The 19,917-nt window shown below is 41.5% G+C and overlaps 1 protein-coding gene and 1 long non-coding RNA gene across 3 annotated transcripts in view; one reads left to right on the top strand and one right to left on the bottom strand.

Moving 5' to 3' along the window:
* KPNA1 (karyopherin subunit alpha 1) overlaps positions 1-4,147 on the bottom strand; it is an 84,576-nt gene extending 80,429 nt beyond the window's left edge. Inside the window, exon 1 of one of the 2 annotated variants that reach the window (XM_032267686.1) lies at positions 3,919-4,147. The gene's annotated coding sequence lies outside the window, so the exon portion shown is untranslated. The remainder of the gene's footprint in view (positions 1-3,918) is intronic. The other variant, XM_032267685.1, reaches the window with a different exon arrangement.
* LOC116542642 lies at positions 4,119-6,800 on the top strand. Its single transcript, XR_004265298.1, has 2 exons — positions 4,119-4,290; positions 6,460-6,800. It is a non-coding gene; the product is annotated as an uncharacterized LOC116542642 (long non-coding RNA).
* Positions 6,801-19,917: the final 13,117 nt, after the last annotated feature.

The raw sequence follows: 19,917 nt of genomic DNA, 5'->3' as shown, positions 1-19,917 counted from the left end.
TATTTTTCTAATGCTGATAAAACAAGGAACCTGAACAAAATCTCACAGCAGTTAACTCAGATCTTCAGTATTATTTCATGGTGTTAAACAAATGACATCTAGTTTGTTCCGTCAACGAAACTAAATGGCTAATATAAAACCAATCTTTAATGATCAATGTGAACACAGTACAAACAGCCCTATTTTAATCCTAACTCCACTAACTCTGTGAAGTAGGACAAGTTGCCCAATCACCCTGCACACGTAATCACCTCCTCAAAATGGTTTTGCAAGAACAATTAAGTGAAAGCACCTAATGCAGAGCCTAACCCATCAACACTTTCTGCCAGTCTTTCTGTTCCCTAGCTACAAACCCCTATTCTGACCCCAAGCTGCCTTGTTGCTTATAGAGTATTATGGACAACTGAGCACATATCCTTCCTCACGCTGGAAAATCAATCATGATGAGTAAGCAGACTTATCTTTGTATATGAAGGGCAGCATTATTTTTGTTATATGAAGGAGATTATCCCCATTATCCACATTCTGGATTACTGCCTGCTTTCAAGAGCTGTCCCAATTAGTCTACAGTACTTGGACAGAATCATTTTTTCATGTTCTGTTTTGTAGGTTTGTAACATCTTCAAAAAAAAGAGAAGAAAGAAGAAAGAAGAAGAAGAAGAAAATGTACATTCCCACAGTCTTCATCCCTACTCTCCCAATGTACAACTTCAAAATTTTCTATTGCAGACCGTATCTGGCCCCCAGTTGGCCTGAGGCCATCTCCTGCTTACTGCAGCAAAAGAGCAAAATCAGCCTAAATCAGCTAATTTAACTGTTTACCAATGTTTTCTTCCCTTTTATGGCTAAATTCATAACATCATGCAAAGCACAAAGATACCTTAAAACAAAACAAGGAGGTAACGGGATTATCTTTATCACTAGGTCAGTAATCTTTACTATCTAGACCAATCAAAGGTCGTAATTGATTTTATACACAGTATTCATACATGTAAAAACAATCTGGCAGACTTCAAAGCACAGATATCATAAATCATTAAGACTCTATTTTATCATTAATTCAACAAACACTGTGCTTTAGCACTGGGGATGAAAAGAATTAAGATATAATCTTATTCTCAAATGTAAAGGGAAGAGGTAAAAAAGGACCATCGAGAGCAACAGAGAATAAAGAAATCCAGGAAACTGACAGCAATTCCAGATTACATATAATTCTTAACATAGTTGAGACTAAAGAAAATTATAAAAATTGAACACAGCTCTGAGTCTCCTGAGAAAGTATAAAGAGAAACAGGATAGCTGACAAAACAAAAACAACCTAATAAAAGCAGTCACTTGTTTAAAAAAAGAAAAGAAAAAAAGCTTAATACTGGGGTCTTAGGAAGAACTTGTCTCTAAGGTCTGCATTTTATAGGAATCAATAAATTTGAAATTTCTTCATTAGATATTAATGAAAAAAAGATGTCTTTCATGGCCCCTTTTGGTATGTATTAGTTCTAGATAAGATGCAGATAAGATTAAATCACACTTCTGTGAAGAAACTTCTATGAGGACCACCTTATGAAAGTAACGTAATTCGTCCGGGTGCAGTGGCTCACGCCTGTAATCCTAACACTCTGGGAGGCCAAGGAATCTGGATTGCCTGAGCTCCGGAGTTCCAGACTAGCCTGGGCAACATGGTGAAACCCCGTCTCTACTAAAATACAAAAAAATAGCCAGGCGTGCCGGCGTGCGCCCATAGTCCAGCTACTCCGGAGGCTGAGGCAGGAAAATTGCATGAACCTGGGAGGCGTAGGTTACAGTGAACAGAGATCGCGCCAGTGCACTCCAGCTTGGGCAACTGAGGAAGACTGTCTCCGACAAAAAAAAAAAAAAAAAAAAAAGTAACATAATGCAAGTATATTGATTTCAGGTGATGCCTTTGTCATTTCGTTTAGATTTTTATAAATGTATGTTTTGTTTCCCTACATGACTTTAAACTCCTCAAGGCTCATGTTGTCTGCTTCCATTTGAATTCTATTTAGTAGACTGCTCTACAGTTGCTGCTCAACTATAACTGATAACATGTTATGCAGTCAATATTTGTGTTATTAGTCTTCCCTGCTACACTATGAATTCCACAGTGTATTTAGAACAAGTACAGTGAGTTTTGATCGCGACCATATCCCTCCAAGTCTAGAATAGGATCACTCCGTAAGCATTCGCTCATTGAACGGATTAAAGAAAGCACAACGAAAAAGTATGAAAGGAGAGAAATAATTTTGTTAAACACAGTAATTTTGAGTTCTAAGGCTGTTCTCAACAAGAGCTGAAAGACCTTAGGTAAGTTACTTAACATTTGATTGTCAATGCTTTCATCTGTAAACTAGAAAAATTAAGATACTTCAGATTTAAATGTTTTTAATATGTGTAAAATATTTAACACAATACATGAAAAAGAACTCAATAAATGTTAATTCCTTTACTTTCTCTTACATCTTATCTATCCATAAAACAGTGCCTTCCAAGAATAAAGTATTTCAGTAAAAATACAACAGAATTCATTACTTTCCTTTGAAAAAATAAATTTCATCTCATTAATCTTTAAAATGGAGGGGAAAAATAACTCTTTTAAGTGGAGGGAAAATTCCTGAACTGCTTTCAAAATATTACAAACGCAAAAGCTAGTTAAGAAACAAAACAATGTCAAGAATGGTGGCACCGGCCTGTAGTTCCATTTACTCGGGCGGATGCCTTGAGGCCAGATCAGCCCGGGCAACACAGCAAGACTCCGTTTCTTTAAAAAAAAAAAAAAAAATTGAGGCTTGAAGCAACAAGAGGAGGAAATCACCTCATCTACTGCTAATAGAGAGAGGCTTTTAAGCAACCGTTTATTTAAGGTGGAAAAAAGTGAAATTCAAGTTAACATTACTTGACAGTACGTTTCAGAAAAAAATACTCTGCAGAGCCGGGTGTGGTTGTCCGAGACTAGTCCCAGCTACTTAGGAGGCCGAGACAGGACAGTTTGAGCCCAGGACTTGGAGTACAGCGTGGGCAACAGAGCGAGACCCCATCTCTTTAAAATACAAACACTCAGCCATCCTTTGATCTGAGTTGAAACCTTAAAAATAAAATATTTTAAACGCTTTCACTTAAAAGTGGAACACGACCCAATCCTAAAACATTACTTCATGACAACTTTTTGGCTCCAGCCATTCTTCAGTATTCTCCTCCCGTAGTGAGCTTAATCCGATACCTCGCTGTTTCTCTCGCACCACCACTTCACACGCGGTGTACAGACCAAGTTCTGTCATTCCTATAATTACCACACCCCCGTCAGCCGCTCCAGGCCCATGTTGTTATGACATCTGTAAACTGCAGCCGGCCGTCTCCATCCCCCGTTTCCCCCACCTCCCTCCGGGCTGCCGGCTCTAACCCCGGCTGTAACTTGTGAATTCCCAAGACGGTCCCTTCCTGCCAGGGTTAGAATTTTTACACGCCACCCCTGCTCCTTCCTGCCTCTGTCACAGCGCTCGGCGCGGCCCACCCCCGGCTCCCACCAGCCGCCCAGTTGCGGCGCAGGCTCCGCGCTCGCCTCCTCTCCGCCCGCTGCCTCGGCGCCCCGCAGTCCCCGGCGCCGCTTCCAGCCCCGCCGCTGCGCCGCGCCTCGCCGCCCCGCCCCGCCTCGACCGGCGTTCCTGATGGCGATCACACCAGCACTCCCCACCCCCACCCTCTCCTCCGCCGGCCGCGCGGCCGTTAGGACAGTCGGGACCGTGACGCACGGACGCGGCGCGAGCTTCAGGACCCAGGCACCCGAGCACGAGCCCCGGCCGGCGCCAGCCGTCGCCCCAGGGCCTCTCCCAAGTCCCGCCGAGGACTGCCCGGATCCGCCGGTGGCAGGGGGAGGGGCCGGGGCCGCAAGGCCCCCACACTCACCAGGCTCACGGCAGCCGATCCCGGTGCCACCGCTGAAGTGAGCCCCTCGCTGGCCCGCCCGCCGTGCCGCTCCCGCGCACAACCTCGAAGAGCTGGCTCGCGCCTCGGCGGTGCTCACCAGGCCTCGCTCTCCGCCGCCGCGCACCGAGAAGCAAGACTCAGCTCTGCCGGCGTTCGCAGTGCGCCTGCGTGCGGGGGCCGGCCGGAGCGCCTGCGCCCGTCTCTCCAGCGCTTGCCGCAGAGCCTGCCGGGAAACGTAGTCTTGTAACGCTCTCTCGCTAGACGCTCCTTTCTGCTAGCGCCCAGCCTGTGAAGAGTCGGGGATCGGGGAGAGGGTCTCACTAAAAAGGAGGTTTGCAGGCCTTGGCCAAGGTTGGAGAAAGTTATGTGTACAAACCTGTCTTTGCTAAGCTCTTCCAGGGCGGATCGATCCTCACCTCTGTATGTCTAGCCTCTAACATAGTAGGTACCTAAACACACTTTGATGGAATAATTGAAAGCAGAGAGAGTATTACAACAGTAGTACGTCAGAGCCTCGTGTCTGAAGGGTTCACATGCAGCATGAAAGCAGGAAGCTTCTGGACACTCCTTTTTTAGTTCTCTCCCATCCCCTTTGCTTGATACTGTATGAGTAGCATCAAAAATCATTAAGGGCTGGGGGCAGTGGCTCACACCTGTAATCCCAGCACTTTGCAAGGCCGAGGCGGGCGGATGACTTGAGACCAGGAGTTCGAGACTAGCCTGGGCAACATGGCGAAATCCCCTCTCTACTAAAAATACAAAAATTAGCCCGGGGTAATGACCGGCTCCTGTACCCAGCTACTTGGGAGGCTGAGGTAGGAGAATCACCCAACCCCGGGGTTGACCATGAGGCTGCAGTGAGCCAAGATCGCACCACTACACTGGACAACTGGAGTGAGACCCTGTCTCAAAAATAATAACAATTAAGAAACTACATGGATCGGGCACGGTGACTCACGCCTATAATCCCAGCACTTTGGAAGGCCGAGGCGGGTGGATCACGAAGTCAAGAGATGGAGACCATACTGGCCAACATGGTGAAAACCTGTCTCTACTAAAAATACAAAATTTAGCTGGGGTTGGTGGCACGCACCTGTAGACAAGCTACCCGGAAGGCTGAGGCGGGAGAATTGCTTGAGCCTGGGAGGAGGAGGTTGCAGTCAGCCGAGATCAAGCCACTGCACTCCAGCCTGGGCAACAGAGCGAAACTCTGTTAAAAAAACAAAACAAACAAACAAAAAAACTACATGAAACACAAATACTCATTTTACTCTCAAGTGCTCTCAAACAAAAACTTGGAGCAAATGATTGTTAATGTTAAATTTGATGGAATTCTTTGGGGGACCAGATGGAGTAGTGGCTTCAAAAGAAGAAAAACTAAAGCCAACCTAGCAGGGGTCAAGGAATATTAGATAGGATTAAAACACACACCAATAGGCAAGGAGAAAGAGATGGGGTAGATTAATACATTTATAAATGTCCCAGGGAAGAGGAGAGAGGACCACACAACCTGAATCCTAGGTTATGCAATGTTCATTTGTCCTGGACTTCTCTCTGCTGCATCAGCATTCTCCTGCTGATGTGTTTACTAAGATCAGAGTTGAGTTTGAGCAAGAGGGCTGGGGAAAGAGAAGGTGTGTTCACCAGGAGAGACTTAAGGGTAAGTTTGCCTGACCACAGCTAGGGTGAAGACAGATCACCTTTTTCCAATCAGGTGCTAAGATTGATTATTCAAAGCTGAACTTCAGTCTTTGTGAAAGCTAGTTTATTTCCCAGTTTATCCTTATTTCTAGCTAGTCCTTGATGGTCCCATCCAAAAGTCTGGGGTATTTATTAGGGCCTCTTCTCTTTGGTGGGACTTCTAAGCCCAGTGAGACAGCCATAAGCTCTGCTCACGTTTTCAGCCACTGCTTTCAGAGTCAGCAGTCACCTCAGCTTTGGAAAAATGATGACAAATATCAGGCTCACCTCTTGTGGCTTCCTTTTTCTTCCAGATCTTGCATTCACAAATTTTCACTTCCTTGGTAGCTCTTCAGTATATTAACGTTTTTATATTTTGTTCAGTTGTTCTCTGTAGTGGAAGGGTTGATTCAAAATACCAGTAGGCCATTGCTGGAAGTGGAATTCCTATATATGCTACTTTAAAAAGATATTATCATACTGTACATGGTGTTTTATAAGCTAATGTCTCTCTGACAATATAATTTTATGTTTTGAGAAATTTAAAATTATAGAACAATATTTTTGCTATCACAAACAATGCTACTATGAACATTCTTGAACATCTCTACTGTGTACAGGGAAACTGCTAGATCCTAAAACATTGCATCTTTAACATCAGTAGATGTATTAGGCAGAAATCTAAGATGGCCCCCATAATCTCTGCTCCCTGGTGTTGCCTATATAATCTCTACCCTTTGAATGTAGTGGGACATTTGACTTCTAGCCAACAGAATATGGCAAAGATGATAGGATGTCACTCCCATGATTCTGTTTCATGATATGAGACTGTCTTTCCAGACCGGAGCTAGAGATTTGCCTGCTGGCCTTGAAGAAGCAAGTTGTCAAGTTGTGTGAACCGCATACGGAGGAGACCATGTGGCAGCAAACTGCAGATTGCTTCTAGAACTTGAGTGCAGCTTCCAGCTGACAATCAGTAAGAAGCCAGGGCCCTCACTCATGCAACTACAAGGAAATGAATTCTGCCAACAACCTGAGAGAGGTCAGTCTCCAGATGAGAAGACAGCCTGACTTATACCTTGATAGCAGTTTTGTGAGACCCTGAGCAAAGGAAACAGCTAAACTGTGCCTGGACTCCTGGTCCACAGAAGCTGTGAGATAATAAATGTGTCTTAAGATACTATGTTTATGGTAATTTGTTATACAATAAAAAAACTAATATGCTAGACATTGCTGGATTAGGCAGTGTACCAATTTAGACTCCATAAACAGTATATAAGATACTCTTTACTTGCTAACAATTGGAAATGTCAGACTTTTAAAATTTTTGCCAATCTAACATATAAATTACTTGAACATAAAAACATGTAAAATAGGTATTTACTTATAATTATGCATTCTGTTGTATTTCTTTTCTGTTGCATAAGTGCAATTAAATGCAGGCTGGGAACAGTGGCTCATGCCTGTAATCCCAGCACTTTGGGAGGCTGAGGTGGAAGGATCGCTTGAGCTTAGGAGTTCCAGACCAGCCTGGACAACACAGCAAGATCCCATCTCTACACACACACACAAAATTAGTCAGGCATGGTGAGTCACACCTGCAGTCCCAGCTATTCATGAGGCTGAAGTGGGAGGATCACTTGAGACCAGGAGTTTGAGCACATCACTACACTTCAACCTGGGTGACAGAGCAAGATGTTATCTCTTAAAAAAAAAGCAATAGAGCTAGTTAGAAATGGCAACTAGTAATAATAAATAGAAGGACTAAATAAGCAAATAATATGTGTGAGAAAAATACAACAATATTTTCTTAAGATTTCTTTCTGTCTTCTAGTATAGCAATTTAGCTCTATTGCATATTTGAATTTTGTTGGCTATATCACCCTAAATTCTTGAGATAAGTAAGTTTAAGAATTTTTAAAAGAATGTATACAATGGCCAGGCACAGTGGCTCACACCTGTAATCCCAGCACTCTGGGAGGCTGAGGTGGGTGGATCACGAGGTCAGGAGATTGAGACCATCCTGGCTAACACATTGAAACCCCACCTCTAAAAAAAAAATTAGCCAGGCATGGTGGCACGTGCCTGTAGTCCCAGCTACTCGGGAGGCTGAGGCAAAAGAGTCACTTGAACTCAGGAGGTAGAGGTTGCAGTGAGCTAAGATAGTGCCATTGCACTCCAGCCTGGGTGACAGAGTGAGATCTGTCTCAGAAATATTAATAATAATAATGTATACAATAGAACTAATGAAACAGATGTTACCTATATTAAATTAAAAATAATGACATATTTCTTTCTGTCCCATGATAGCTTGAGATATTTTTATTCTTTCTACTTCCTTTTCCATTAATACTTCTCTGAACTACTTGGAATCTTTAGGACATTTTTTTTTTGAGATGGGGTCTTGCTCTGTCACCCAGGCTGGAGTGCAGTGGTGCGAACTCAGCTCACTGCAACCTCTGCCTCCTGGGTTCAAGCCAATTCTCCTGCCTCAGCCTCCAGAGTAGCTGGGATTACAGGTGCGTACTGCCACATCTGGCTGATTTTTGTATTTTTAGTAGACACGGGGTTTTCCTATGTTGGCTAGGCTGGTCTCAAACTCTTGACCTCAGGTAATCCACCCGCCTCAGCCTCCCAAAATGCTGGGATTACAGGTGTGAGCCACTGTGCCCGGCCTAGGACATTATTCTTTTCTTTTGTGTAATGATAAACTGAATACAGTCAAACATAAAACTAATTTTGACTTGCAGCTTTGCTCTTCTGCCTAAATTATACTGCTTCTGTTGTCAAAGTAATGACATAAAGCCACCACGCCCAGCCTCCATATGTGAAATTTTTAAAACACTCTGAAGAACAGTGGATGTCTCAGTTAAGCCTCATTTCCCCAGAGAAAATGGTTTATGGGCCGGGCGCGGTGGCTCATGCCTATAATCCCAGCACTTTGGGAGGCCGAGGCAGGCGGATCACCTGAGGTCAGGACTTTGAGACCAGCCTGACCAACATGGAGAAACCCTGTCTCTACTAAAAATACAAAATTAGCTGGGTGTGGTGGCACATGCCTGTAATCCCAGCTACTCAGGAAGCTGAGGCAGGAGAATCACTTGAACCCAGGAGGCGGAAGTCTCAGTGAGCCGAGATTGCGCCATTGCACTCCAGCCTGGGCAACAAGAGGGAAACTCTGTCTCAAAAGAAAAGAAAAGAAGAGAAAATGATTTATACACTTCTAACTCTTCTGGAAAAAAAAAAAAATGAGCTTATAAAATCGAAGTTAGATTTCAAGTAAGTTTACAGGCATAGTAAAGAAATCCAGAAAGTTCTGTTTAATTTGCCTTTTTCTGGAGACTTTTAAGTTCTGAAGCAATCTTATTTCCAAAAAGTTGGCCTATTTTTCTGTGTTGGAATTTTTATCGCAACCTACACATAACATTGAACAACTCAAGTCAGTGAGTTTATCCCTTTGTAGGCTCTTTATGGTGTCTGCAAGGATTATCAGACGGTTTTGGAGAACCAGCAGGTTTATTTCTGCTTTACTATAAACCTTATCTCCATTCTCACCCTCAATATATTTACAAATTGAAGCAGACCATTCTGTTTTGTTCCACACTTAAAGATATTTTATGGCAAGCCAACATTTTAACATCTTTTCTCTGGCCAGCTTCAGCGATGGCCACCTAGTAGGCATGTGTTTAAGGAAACCATCTCCTCCCATTTACATAAAGTCAAAAATTTTACTAAGTGCTTCTGTACATTTTTGAGGAAATTGAAATGACCAAAAACTTTCATTATCAAAAGGCTCCATTTCTCAGTAAGCAAATCATAGCTCTCTTTTAGCACTGGTTCACAGATGAAATCCTTTCATTTTCTTTGGTAAGAAATTTAGAGACTGAATAGAATTCATCAAAATTATCATTTACATCAAAATCATATAAATGAGCCAAGTCTGGTTTGTATTTGGCCAAGATATGATACCCTTTGCTTTGTGATTTATGATTTTGTTAAAATCTTAATAGACATCAAGATGACAATTTGAAACTCCATTTTTCAAGTCAAATTGCCTAAGAGCTAGAGGGAAAGAACAATTTTTTTTTTTTTAAATGGAGTATTGCTCTGTCACCCAGACTGGAGTGCAGTGGCATGATCTCAGCTTACCACAGCCTCCGCCTCCCAGATTCAAGTGATTCTCCTGCCTTAGCCTCCGGAGTAGCTGGGACTACAGGTGTAGTCCACCACACCTGGCTAATGTTTTTTGTATTTTTAGTAGGGACGGGGTTTTGCTATGTTGGCCCGGCTGGTCTCAAACTCCTGGCCTCAAGTGATCCACTTACCTCAGCCTCCCAAAATCCTGGGATTACAGGCATGAGCCACCACACCCAGCTAAGGGAACACTTTTTGAGTCAGGAAATGTACCTTTACATAGTTTCATAGAGTGGTGCAACAGTGGATGATAATTACTGTGAACATCATGGTTGCCAACGTCAATAAGCAGGAAAGAAAATGACAGTGATGACATAAGGTGAATAATCTATGCTATACCCATTAAATACTAAAAGCAGTGTTTTTTTAGTTATCATATTTTTTTTGGCTATCATATGAGTTTTGTACTTTTCATCCCAACCTCCACACCCAACACAGAAAACCAGGATTTTTTATGTCCAGGGAGGGTTTTCCAGGATATGGGAATTTTAGTGCAAAATCTGGGAAGTCAAACAAATGGGGACAATTGATCACTCTTCCTCACATCTCCTTCATCAGACTAGTTTGCCCATTCCCCTACCTGCTGTGAGTGGGGCTGGCAACCCTACTGCCCCATTTCTCTGAAGAATTGCCCTAGCCCTAACAAGAGCCACCTTGCTAGAAGGCTCCCACCACCCAGAGAGGGCAGACCAAGGCCAAAAGCTATAGCAGACCTGGGCCAAAAACTGGGTTCAAAAGGCCAACCCTTCTGCAGAGGGCTACTTACTTCTAATGATAGAATTTGTAGTCCCAGCACAGTGGTTCATGCCTGTAATCCCAGTACTTTGGGAGGCCGAGGTGGGCGGGTCATTGAAGTCAGCAGTTCAAGAAAAAGCTAGCCAACATGGTGAAACCCTGTCTCTACTAAAAATACAAAAATTAGCTAGGTGTGGTGGAGCACACCAGTAGTCCCAGCTATTCAGGAGACTGAGGCGGGAGAATCACTTGAACCCAGGAGGCAGAGGTTGCAGTGAGCCAAAATCGTGCCACTGCACTCCAGCCTGCGCAATAGAGTAAGACTCCATCTTAAAAAAAAAAAAAAAAAGAATTCGTGCTCTAGAGTTTCCTCTTAGAATTAGACTAAAGCAAGTCTTCAGCTGAGACTATTAATATATTCTTGCCAACATTCCCCCCCCACCCCTCAGCTGTGCCCTGTGCTGTCTCCATTATTCCCACATCCTGAGAGTACTCCCGAAATAACTAAACATGAATTCCTATCTCAGGCAGCTGGATCACTTGAGGCCAGGAGTTCAAGATCAGCCTGGGCAACAATATAGTGAGACCCCCATCTTCTACAAAAATTAAAAAATAGGGCCGGGCGCGGTGGCTCAAGCCTGTAATCCCAGCACTTTGGGAGGCCGAGGCGGGTGGATCATGAGGTCAAGAGATCGAGACCATCCTGGTCAACATGGTGAAACCCCGTCTCTACTAAAAATACAAAAAATTAGCTGGGCATGGTGGCGCGTGCCTGTAATCCCAGCTACTGAGGAGGTTGAGGCAGGAGAATTGCCTGAACCCAGGAGGCGGAGGTTGCGGTGAGCCGAGATCACGCCATTGCACTCCAGCCTGGGTAACAAGAGCGAGACTCCGTCTCAAAAAAAAAAAAAAAAAAAAAAAAAAAAAAAAAAATTGTAATGCAAACACCAAATAGCAGTTTCAACTTTCGTATGAAAAAGCAAATAAGGATTTAGTTGTATTCTTTGACATATGAATTCTGACTTTCAAGTAGTACTTAGCTTCTAATTGCAAATATTTGCTGCAAATTTTTTAATGTATCCTAAAAATATTGACACCAAACAACCTCCAGTATGAAAAGGTATTTAATAAACATTGCAGAATATTTATACATACTTAGATAATTTATGTATTATACATAAACTTGAGCAACACAGGTATCTTGAATACATACATAAATACATAGATACTATACATCATATATGTATGTATATATACACACATCTATATGATATATACACATATGACATATAGTATCTAGATATAAGATATGTATATGTGATATATAAATTACATATTATATATACACATATGTATTGTCTTAGGTATACACAAATTTAACAGCATTTACTTGAGCAAAGAATGACTCATGAATCAGGCAGCACTCAGAACCAGGAGAGTTTACAAGAGCTCCACCGAGAAATGTGGGCAGGCAGTATTTACAGAGAGAAAAAGAGTGACAACCTGATTGGTTATAGCTCAGCATTTACCTTTTCTGGGCATGGTATGATGGGGCATTTGCCTTATATGGATGTTCTAATCAGTTGGCACCCTATGATTGGCTGAGACTCAGCTACTTGTTAAAGGAATATACTCTTAGCCAGGTGTGGTGGCTCATGCCTGTGATCCCAACACTGGGAGGCCAGGGTGGGCAGATGACCTCAGGTCAGGAGTTCAAGACCAGCCTGACCAACATGGTGAAACCCCATCTCTACTAAAAATACAAAATTAGCCAGCATGATGGTGCATGCCTGTAATCCTAGCTGCTTGGGAGGCTGAGGCAGGGGAATTGCTTGAACCAGGAGGCAGAGGTTGCAGTGAGCTGAAATCGTACCATTGCACTCCAACCTGGGCAACAAGAGCAAAACTCTTTTTCAAAAAAAAAAAAAAAAATCAAGAATATACTGTTAAATTAGGTTGCAGTTTTCTATGTATGGGACAATTTTAGGCCAAACTTAACTACATATATATGTAGTTAAAGTGTAAGTTATTATACTTACTGTTTCATATGTATAGGAATGCAATTGATTGGCCGGGCATGGTGGCTCACACCTGTAATCCTAGCACTTTGGGAGGCCGAGGTGGGTGGATCACCTTAGGTCAGGAGTTCAAGACCAGCCTGGCCATCTTAGTGAAACCCCATCTTATTTAAAAATAAATAAATAATAAATAAATAAATAAATAAAATATATAAAGGAATGCAATTGATTTATGTATAACTTATATTTAGAACCTTGATGAATGCTCTTATTAATTCTACTAATTTGCATCCAGATTTTCTTCAATTTTATTTATTCATTTATTTTTTTGAGACAGTCTTCTTGCACAGGCTGGAGTGCAGTGATGTGATTTCCACTCACTGCAACCTCCACCTCCTGGGGTCAAGCAATTCTCATGTTTCAGCCTCCCAAGTAGCTGGAATTAACAGGCACACACCACCATGCCCAGCTAATTTTTGTATTTTTAGTAGAGAAGGGGTTTCACAGTGTTGGTCAAGGCTGGTCTCCAACTCCTGGCCTCCAGCAATTCGCCCACCTCAGCCTCCCAAAGTGCTGGGATTACAGCACTTTGTGAGCCACCATGCCTGGCCTAAATTTTCTATAAACAATCATATTGTCTATGATCAATGACATTTTGATTTCTCCATTTTTAGTTGTCTCTTCTTTTCTTCCTTCTTTCCTTCTTCCCTCCCTCCCTTCCTTCCTTCCTCCCTTCCTCCCTTCTTCCCTTCCTTCCTCTCTCTTGCTTTTTCTTTCCTTTCTTATTATGTTGGATAGGACCTCTAATTGATTGCTGATGAGCGGTAATAAGAAGAATTTATTGTCATTCCTGATTTCATAGGGAATCATTCTAAGGTTTAATCATGAAATACTTGTTTTTGGTAGCTATCTTTTAATGAATTGTCTATCAGGTGATTTTTCTCTATATATTGAGATGAGCACAACCTTTAATATATTTATGTGGTAAGTTACACTAATTGATTTTTGAAAGTTAAATTATCCTTCCATTTCTGAGTAAACTCACATTGACCGTGATTTATTTATACAGAGCCAAATTATAATTGTTGTAGAATTCACTAATAAAATCAAAATAATCTTAGCCTGTTGTATTTACCTGTTTGCTTGGTAGGTAAATTTTAAATTACCAATTTACTTTCTTTAATAGATATTAGAAAATTCAGGATTTCTAGTTCTTCAATCAATTTTGGTAAGTTATATTTTTCTAAGTCAACATTTTGTCCAAATTTTGAATGTATTAGCACAAGACTGTTTCTAGTTACTACTTTTAGATCTCTAGTATGTCTTAGTTACATTTTTCTTTTTATTCTTAACATTCTTTATTTGTACTTTTCTCATATTTTCTTAATCAGTCTTACCAAAGGTTTGTCTGTTTCTTTCAGCTTTATCAAAAAACAGCTACACACTTTATTGTTGGATATTGTTTCTATTTCATTATTTTCTGTTTATATTTTCTTTCTTCAAATTTGTTCTGATTTTCCTTTCTTACCTTAAGTTAGGTGTCTGCCTAGCTCATTGATTTATTCCTTTATTTTTCGTAATATAAGCTTTAAGCTTAGAAAGAGTTTAAGCACTATTTTAGCTTTATGTCACAAGCTGTGGTAGTAATATTTTCACTATCATTCAATTCTAAATATTTTCTATTTTGTTATGTTTTTATGACCCATGAGGTATTATTTTGAAAAATACATCTGATTTCCAAACACATTTACTTTAAGCTATTTTAAAAATTGATTTATATGTTAATTGCATGATGGATGATGGTCAGAGAACATAGACCAACTGATAATGTATTTAAAATTTTTGAATTTAATGATTTCTTATCTAGAGTCTTTGGCAAAAAGTAAATAAATAAGAAAATTTTTGAAATATGGTCAATATATATAACTGTTCAGTGCATATTTAAGAGGACTATGTATTCGCTCATTGTTGGGTGGGAAATTCTATACATATAAATTAAATAAAAATTGTTTAGCTCAATTCTGTAGTCTCACTTTTTTTTTTTTTTTTTTTGAGATGGAATCTCACTCTGTCGCCTAGGCTGGAATGCAGTGGCCCAATCTCAGCTTACCACATCCCCTGCTTCCTGGGTTCAAGCAATTCTTCTGCCTCAGTCTCCCTAGTAGCTGGGACTACAGGCCCTCACCACCACGCCTGGCTACTTTTTTGCATCTTTAGTAGAGATGGAGTTTCACTATGTTGGCCAGGCTGGTCTCCAACCCCTGACCTGGTTATCTGCCTGCCTCAGCATCCCAAAGTGCTGGGATTACAGGCATGAGTGATGGCACCCAGCCTAATTTTTTTTTTAACTGAGTCATCTACAAGTTACTGAGAGAGCTGTTAAATCGCTATGATAGTGGACTTACCCACTTTGCCTATAATTCTGTCAGGTTTTGTTTTAAGTACTTTGAGTCAATGCTATTAAACGCATACGGGCTTAGCATTATATCTATTCCTGATGAAGTGAACTTTTTGTTATTATCAGGTAGCCATCGTTATCCCTAATAATGCTTTTTAACTTAGTCTGTTTTCTCTGATTTTATTTTATTTTATTTTATTTTTTGGAGACATGATCTCAATTTGTCACCCAGGCTGGAGTGCAGTGGTGTGATTTCAGCTCACTGCAGCCTCCACCTTCTGGGCTCAAGTATTCCTCTTGCCTCAGCCTCCCAAGTAGCTGGGATTACAGGTGCATGCCACCATGTCTAGCTAATTTTTGTATTTTTCGTGGAGAGCAGGACTCACTATATTGCCAAGGCTGGTCTTTAACTCCTGGGCTCAAGTGATCTGCTCTCCTCCACCTCCCAAAATACTGGGATTAAAGGTGTGAGCCACTGCGTCTCCAGCCTATTTTGTCCAATTTTAATATAGTTACACAAGCTTTCTTTTGGTTTGTGTTTGCTAATTACATTTTTTCCATTTTTTATTTTCGATCTTTCTGTAGTATAATGATTTCTGTTATGTCTCCTACAAACAATATGTAGTTAGTTTTTTAAAATACAATCTCTCAATCTGTGACTTAACTATCAAGTTTAATTCAAACTTTACATATTGTGATCACATATAAATGGAATTATTTCTACCATTTTGTGTTGTTTAATCTTTTCCTTTCTTTCCCTCTCTTTCTTTCTTTCCCTCTTTCTTTCTTTCTTCTTTACTTCTTTCTTTTCTTGCTTTTTGCTTCATTTTTTCTCCTTCCCTACTTTTCCTTTTTCTTTTTTTTTCTTGAGTTGGGGTATCTGTCTGTCACCCAGGCTAGACTGAAGTAGTACAATCATGGCTCACTGCAGCCTCAAACTCCTGGGTTCACGAAATCCTCGCACCTTAGCCTGCTGTGTAGCTGTGACTACAGGCACACACTACCATGCCCAGCCCTGACTTTTTAAATTCCATTTTTTTTTTTTTTTTGCCTGCTACTTGGAAGTTGCATGCTTTATTTATCTTATTTTAGTGGCTGCTGTTAAATTTCAATGTGCTTAATAAACTTAATATCTCCAATCTCCTCTTGCAAGGACTTATTTATTTATTTCTTTAGAGATGAAGTCTTGCCATGTTGTCTAGGCTGGAGTGCAGTGGCTACTCACAGGTGCAATTATAGCACACTACAGTCTTGAACTCCTGACCTCAAGGGATCCTCTTGCCCCAGCCTCCAGAGTAGCTGGGACTACAAGTGCTTACCATAGCACCTGGCCCAATATGATGACTCTAAAACATTTTAACTGTAGTCACCACTCTGTCATTTTACATAGTTCATTTTCAGTATTTTATTTCAGTCCTATTGCCGAAATTAGACATTTCTTTTTTTTTAAAGGCTAGTCAAGTGAAGCAGTGGGCGTGGAGAAGGAACAAAGAAATCTGTAACTGGTTGTGATCAATTAGTTGTAAACACCACTGCACTCGGACCAGCCAAAATTAGACATTTATATTTCTATTTGTTGTTTAATAAAGACAATGGTTGTCATGATGTGTCCATGTTTACCATTTCTTTGCTCAAAATGCCTTCTTGCAGCTTAGATTTTTCTTTGATTTCTTTCCTCATCCTAAAGTATTAATACATCCTTTAAATTTTAAGTTCTATAAGTGAAAGCCCATTGTTGGTAAACTCATGTTTTTGGTGATCTGTGATATAGTTTGGTTCTGTATCTGCACCCAAATCTCATGTTGAATTGTAATCCCCAATGCTCAGGGAGGGAAAGTGTGTAGCACTTCTCCCCTCACTCTCTCTCTCTCTTTCTCTCTCTTGGTGCTATGTGAAGACATGTTTGCTTTCCCTTCACTCTTTTGCAATAATTATAAGCCTCTGTGGCCATGCCTCCTTTACAGCCTGTGGAACTGAGTCAATTAAACCTCTTTTCTTTATAGAATACCCAGTGTCAGGTAGTTCTTTATAGCAGTGCAAGAATGGACTAACACAATCTGATAGTGTCTTTATTCAAAACTTATGGCAAAATAAAAGTTCAGCTAATTGTAGAATTCTAGGCTGACAGTATTTCTCTCAGCCCCCCTGCCTTTTTTTTTTTTAGACGGAGTTTTGCTCTTGTTGCCCAGGCTGGAGTGCACCACAACTCCGCCTCCCAGGTTCAAGTGATCCTCCTGCTTCTGCCTCCTGAGTAGCTGGGATTTATAGGCATGCACCACCATGCCTGGCTAATTTTTTGTATTTTTAGTAGAGACAGGGTTTCTCAATGTTGGTCGAACTCCCGACCTAAGGTGATCCGCCCACCTCAACCTCCCAAAGTGCTGGGATTAGAGGTGTGAGCTACTGCACCCAGCCTTCTCTCAGCCCTTTGAAAATATTATACTGAAATCATCAGATTTTCATTGTTGCTACTGAAAAGTATATTCATTTTTTTATGGCTGCCACAAATTACCATGACTTTATTGAATTAAAAGAGCACAAATTTATTGTTTCAAAGTTCTGTAAGTCAAAAGTCAGGAATCTCACTGGGCTAAAATCAAGGTGTTGGTCAGCACGCTTTATTCCTTTCTGAAGGCTCTTGAGTTTGTTTCCTTGCTCATACAGGTATTGGAAGAATTCAGTTCCATGCAGGTAAGGGACTGAGGTCTGTTTCCTCATTGGATGTCAACAGGGGGCTACCTTTTACTCATAGAAGCTCCTCTCTGATCCTTGCACACAGCCTCCTACATCTCAGGATCAAATTCTTCCCATGCTGCCATATATTTGACCCAGCTAGTAAGCACTCTCTACTTTTTTTCTTTAGTTTATTATACTTTAAGTTCTGGGGTACATATGCAGAACGTGCAGGTTTGTTACATAGGTATACACGTGCTATGGTGGTTTGCTGCATCCATCACTCTGTCATCTACATTAGGTATTTCTGCTAAAGCTATCCTTCCCAATCCTCCCACCCGCTGCTCTCCCTCCCCTAGCCCCCCCATCCTTCAACAGGCCTCAGTGTGTGATGTTCCCCTCCCTGTGTCCATGTGTTCTCATTGTTCAACACCCACTTATGAGTGAGAACATGCAGTGTTTGGTTTTCTGTTCTTGTGTCAATTTGCTGGCATTCTCTACTTTTAAAGACTTTAGTGATTAGATTGGACCCACCTGGATAATCCTGGATAATCTTCCCATCGGAAGGGTAACCTTAATTACTTCTGCAGAGCCCTTTTTGCCATGTGAGGTAACATATTAATAAATTCAGGGTATTAAGGTGTAAACATCTTTGCAGGGTGTGGGGAGGACATTATTCTGCCAACCAAAGAAATGGGCTATCAGTCTAATTGTCTTTCCTTTGTAGATGATTTGGCTGTTCTCTCTAGCTGCTTTTAAGATCTGGCTGTTACTTTAGTATTTCTTCTTATTTATCCTTGTGAACATTGGCTCTCCTCCATTCTCTTTTAAAATTCTTATTAAGCACAAACTAGATCTTCCTTCACTCTTTCTTTCTCTCCTTCTCTTCTTAACAGGGTCTTGCTCTGTCATCCAGGCTGGAGTGCAGTTGCTCCATCATGGCTCACTACAGCCTCAAATGCCTGGGGTCAAGCAATCCTTCAGGTAATTGTGTGTGTGTGTGCATGTGTGCATGTGTCTGTGTAGATGAGGGTCTCACTGTGTTGCCCAGGCTGGTCTTAAACTCCTGACCTCAAGTGATCCTCTCACCTTGGCCTCCCAAAGTGTTGGCATTATAGGAGTGAGCCACTATGCTGGGCCAGCTAGATCTTTCAAATCTGTCCTCTCACTTTCAGCTCAGCTCTGTACCACAGGCCTCAAGCAAGCGTGTGGGGACACTTTAGCACCCATGTCCAAGCCTCATACCTGCAAATGGTTACCCATTGGCTATTCTTGATGCACACTCTGGCACAGTCCACCCTCAGGAAGAGGGATCCAAGAAAGATCCGATCAGGCCCTGAAGGTAGACTCAGAGCTGTTCAAGCAGGAAATTTGAGGGCCCCACACTTCTAGTGGGTGATTAAGGAATGAGGAGTGCTGGCTCCAGATGAATCCAATCTTTTGGCCTTGTGGACTCCTCACCTTGTGAGCATGGGCACAACTGAAGGAGGGCTAGAATGAGACCCTCCTAAGTAAGGAGCCTAAGGCAGGGAGCCTCTCAATCCAGGGGTCCAAGGCAGATCCCCTCTTGCTCAGATCCAAGGGCAGCACCACATGAGACAACAAGCATACTTCTTTTAAGAGGAAGAATGCTGGTGACGTAAAGCTATCCCTCCCCAATCATAAAAGTGTTCTATGCAAGAGGTCGAGGATGTGAGGTCAGGAAAGTTTGGATGTACAGAAAAATATGAATTTGAAAGTAGGCAAGAGATGTATTGTGAGATTAGCTGGCCTCTACATTGCCAGTAGAACTCTGTAGTCAACTTTGGGCATAGTTACAGTGGATTCAGCCCTTAAAATGGCTGTTCTCTCTACCTAAACAACTCTTCTGACTGCTTCTGATTTTCTACATCCCTTATAGTCTCAGCTTGAATTTCACTTGCTTTAGGAGACCTTGCCTCAAGCCCCTGATTAATCTATCCCTCTCCCTCTTAAATTTTTCCAGAGTCTGTAGTCCTGTTTTTGTTATATCTAATCACACTTGTTAAGTTGTCCATGGTTGCCTTTTTGATTATTCAGGCTAAAAGGTTTGTGAAGACATTTTTCTTGTCCAGCAGCATATCCCTGGACCCACAAAGTGACTGAAATACATCTGGTGGTCAATATATATTTGGTGAGCTGATAATATGTCCTCATGGTGTTTGAGTAGCATTGCTTGATATAGCTGAATCCAAACACAATATCAGTTTTGATGTCCTTCCACTTCAAATTGTTTCATTTTACACGTTTTTTCAGAGCCAG

Source organism: Sapajus apella, unplaced genomic scaffold (genome assembly GCF_009761245.1).
Source record: "Sapajus apella isolate SASKATOON/1434 unplaced genomic scaffold, GSC_monkey_1.0 scaffold171, whole genome shotgun sequence".
Classification (NCBI taxonomy): domain Eukaryota; kingdom Metazoa; phylum Chordata; class Mammalia; order Primates; family Cebidae; genus Sapajus; species Sapajus apella.
Note: the sequence above shows the minus strand (reverse complement) of the source record. Positions and strands in the feature narration are given on the sequence as shown.